The following is a 4,282-nucleotide window of genomic DNA, read 5'->3' as shown; positions in this document are numbered from 1 at the left end:
TGATTTCGGCAGGTTTCGTAGCCGATAATTTTGTTATGGCCAGTCGGCTGCCGATAAGCCTGTTTTCGCCACTGATCGCCACTTTTTTAAATCGGCTGGATTCAAGTACCAAAATCAGCTTATCGGGGCTGATCGGCACTACGAAATTGAGATGTTATGGCCAATTTCTCCCGCCAACTAAAGTTGGCAAGTTGGAGGGGAGAACGATCGCTAAGGCTGCCGGAACGGCACTTAGAAAAAAAAACTCTTCTGTACATCAATGGAGTCAATGGAGCGGGGACGTATAACAGTATAGTACTGTTTACGTTTCATTGCTCACAATACAAACGTGATTTGCATTACAGTGTGGGGGGCATTCCCTGCATTGTGTCACAGCTGACGTGTATTATTTGCATAACATTGTACTTTTACATGTTTTCATCATTTGCGTGTCACATTACTCATCATGTGATGATGTGTCAAGGGAAAATACTATACTTAACTCTTAAAGGAGAACCTCACATCATATCACACATTTTACTGAACTGAGCGACAATTATTTACATGATGTTACACATGTCACACATGTCACACATACACCGTATATTCATGTTCCTTTACATTACACAATGCTTGTAATGTGTGACGCATCTTTAAACGTTCATGTACATCTTTCTTCTCATGTTTACATCTAGTTTGGGTCCTCCGTATTTTCATGACGTCACTTATTGGACACTCAATCACATTGCATGTTTACATTGTAACCGTTGCATTACAAGCACTTCAACCTAACTTCTACACACATGTACAGTAATTAATCATTGTGACACCTTGAAAACTCATTCTATAGCAACTATCCTCATTACATAAATGCATGCATATGCACACGACAATTCATTGTTGTCAACATGTGACAATAACATGGCTAATTACACATGTTACAGCAAACTTTTCCCACGTCAATCTCAGCCTTTTTGTCTAATTACATGACTGTCTGTTGCGTTCAGAAGTGTTACATGCATTGCACATTAAACTATTTATTTTCAAGCAATGTTTGTACAAAGCTTCACGTGACATCATTGGCAAATATCATCATTCCCTGCAGAATACACACAACAAATACTTCTAACATCAACTGCACACAGCTTGGCACAGAAGTACTTTATTATGTTAATGTAACACCTTGCATTTTACTATGTCACCTGACATCATCACATACCTATTTAAAGGACGCCCATTACCTGCTCATTCACAGCTACTCATTTCAAAATGTTGCGATTGTTTAGGAGACGGAGGAACATTCTTTTCTATGACATGCTTGCTGATCAAGAGAATGATATAGGGCAAGGGAGGGACAGACCGAGGGACAGTGACAGGGACAGGCACGCGGATACGACAGGGACAGGCCGAGGGAGAGGTAGAGGGACAGGAGATCAGAGGAGAAGACAGAGGAGACAAGTTGTGCCTCGTCCGCGTGTGTACAGGGAGAGAACCCTGTTAGATGGGATGAGTGAGGAGGAGATAGTAAGTCGCTATCGTTTGAGTTCAGCAGCAATCTTATCTCTTTATGAGGAGATAAGGGGAGATTTAGATTTTTTGACAGCCAGAGGTCGTGCAGTCCCTGGGCCTGTTAAAATGCTGTGCTCATTACATTATCTTGCTTCCGCGTCATTCCAGACAACTGTGGGCATAGTGGGCGGGGTCTCGCAATCTACATTCTCGCGGGCCTTTACCCAGTTTCTCTATGCACTCAATAGACGCGCTAGGAATTATATTCATTTTCCTACAGAGGCGACAGAGTGGCTGGAATTCAGGAATGCCTTTTATAATATAGCAGGGATACCATGTGTGCTGGGTGCAATCGATTGCACACATGTTGCTTTGATTGCACCTAGTCAGAGTGAGCATGTTTACCGCAATCGTAAGCACTACCATTCACTCAATGTACAGGTGGTATGTGATGCCACGATGAGGATAATGCATGTGGTACCCAAATTCCCTGGTTCCAGTCACGATTCCTCTATCCTGAGGAACTCTTCAGTCTTCCATGCGTTCGAAGAGGGACATTTTGAACATGGTTGGCTGCTGGGTGAGTACAGATTTAGATTTTCTAACACAAAACACATTTTTCTTTAGGAATGTTGGCATTGTAGAATCTTATCACTAATGTAAGCTTATGTGTGCTCCATTCCTTATAGGTGACTCGGGATACGGAATTAGGCCGTGGCTCTTGACTCCGGTGCTAAACCCTCAAACTGAAGCAGAGGAGAGGTACAATGCAGCCCATATCTCTACAAGATCTGTTATAGAGAGGACATTTGGCCTACTCAAGACCAGATTTAGGTGTCTGGAGAGAACTGGTGGGGCTCTTCTATACAAGCCTCAAAAAGTGTCTGATATTATCCTTGCCTGTTGCATTTTGCACAATGTTGCACTCAGGCACAATGTACAATCAGACCTAGCTGAGCCTTTGGTAGACGAGCATCCCACCCATGTAGCTGCTGAAAATGAACAAACAGCCAGTGGTGGCCAGACACGCCAGAATCTCATCAATTCATTTTTTTCTTGTAAGTAAAAACATATATGTTCCTAGTACTACTTATATATTTAAATTATGTTATATTAACAATAATGTTTTTTTATATAACCTTCTGTTAGGACACAGATGAATATGGGTTGCACACCTTTCTTTTCTCTGCTGTGTGCACAAAGGGATGTGGCACCGGTATGTTATTGTTGCACAGGTTATATAATCCCTCTTCAATTGTACATTAGTTGTGTGTATGTGAATACAACTGGGGTAACAAAGCAGTAATATTTTAGCATTGTGTTGTTCCTTATGCAAACACAATACACATAGTATGCCCATAGTCATTCATTCTTCTAGTATGCTTACATACAATGTTATTGGTGCAGTGTAACATGTACATCCATATGATGTGTACACCAGGCTGCTTTACATTTTGAATGTCATGAAATATACATGGTGTTGCACATTTAACACCAAATACACACTTTGCTGTGTTGCTTACGGTACTGAAGATGGCATGTCAATGTTTGCAATTTATATATTGTTCCATTGCATTATAGGTATATCTCCAGTATGACTGATCATGATATGTATATTTGCTGACATCTCTCATAAGATGTGCCTACCTCAATATTCGTATAAGTTTTTGAAGTAAAAACCCAACATATTGGTTTAAAGACAAATGTAACATACATGTACTTTCTGTATCATGTACATGCATTTAGCTACTATTGAGGTTTCATGTGCATTGTATTAGAAAATGATTACTCCCATTTCATCACATTTTATGTATGTTCCCTTATAAATTCCATTAATGTAATATAGAGGTGTTTGGAGAAAAGGGGATAACTGTACTTATTTGTTTACTTACGGGAGCTCATTCATCACGGATGCAATTGACTGATCATATCACTCCATGCATGAATGCCTGTAATCACAACAATGCGTAGTACATCTTATATTTAGCAATGTAGGTGATTATTAATGCTAGAAATTAATAGTCAACATTAATTAAAATTTGTGACATGTGTATGTATAAGTCACACGTGTGTGGATGTGACCTACATGTAACAAGTGTCAAAGTGTAAACAAAACCACAATTTTGTCCCAAATGTTACTGTAATTTTGCATTTCTAATTTCCCACAATGACAATGTTGGTAATATATTTGGAATGTCATTCACGTCACTTCATCATTATCATGATGATAATTATCAAGTATTCTGTAAATATAAACGTCAATCACGTGCACATTAGCATAGGCACACTTTTTAAGACAACTGTTTGTGTCTGTATCAATTTGTGTAGGATCCATGTATAACATCGACAAATGATAACAGCAAGTTTCTTATGGTAGCTTATATCATCATATTGACTGTACTATTTATTTATAGAACGTTTAATAAACACAGTAAACTATAGTTAGTTAGGTTAATGAAATATACACAGAAACGTACTTCATTACATGATGTTGATGTAATATTCAGAACATCATGCATTGTAGGGGACCACAACATCTAGCCAATAACATTATTTGCTACAGTCCCAAACCATTTTATCAACATACCCATGTAACAATAGATTTTTAACAAGAAATGGCTAGTTGGTTGTAAGTGTCCTTTACATTGGGAGAAGGAGTGGCTCAGTGAGTACACACACTGGCACTGAGAGTTTGAAGCAGGGGAGTCTGGTTCAATTTCCGGTGTCGGTTCCTTGTGACCTTGTGACCTTGGGCAAGTCACTTTATCTCCCTGTGCCTCAGGCGGCAAAAAAT

The 4,282-nt window shown here is 39.3% G+C and overlaps 1 long non-coding RNA gene across 2 annotated transcripts; it reads left to right on the top strand.

Moving 5' to 3' along the window:
* Window positions 1-2,190: 2,190 nt before the first annotated feature.
* LOC142491975 (uncharacterized) lies at window positions 2,191-3,099 on the top strand. Of its 2 annotated transcripts, none has more exons than XR_012800623.1 (3): window positions 2,191-2,250; window positions 2,638-2,704; window positions 3,070-3,099. It is a non-coding gene; the product is annotated as an uncharacterized LOC142491975 (long non-coding RNA). The 2 variants fall into 2 exon arrangements; XR_012800624.1 differs by lacking the exon at window positions 2,191-2,250 and adding an exon at window positions 2,364-2,546.
* Window positions 3,100-4,282: the final 1,183 nt, after the last annotated feature.

This window comes from Ascaphus truei, chromosome 4 (genome assembly GCF_040206685.1).
Source record: "Ascaphus truei isolate aAscTru1 chromosome 4, aAscTru1.hap1, whole genome shotgun sequence".
NCBI classification, from domain to species: domain Eukaryota; kingdom Metazoa; phylum Chordata; class Amphibia; order Anura; family Ascaphidae; genus Ascaphus; species Ascaphus truei.
Note: the sequence above shows the minus strand (reverse complement) of the source record. Positions and strands in the feature narration are given on the sequence as shown.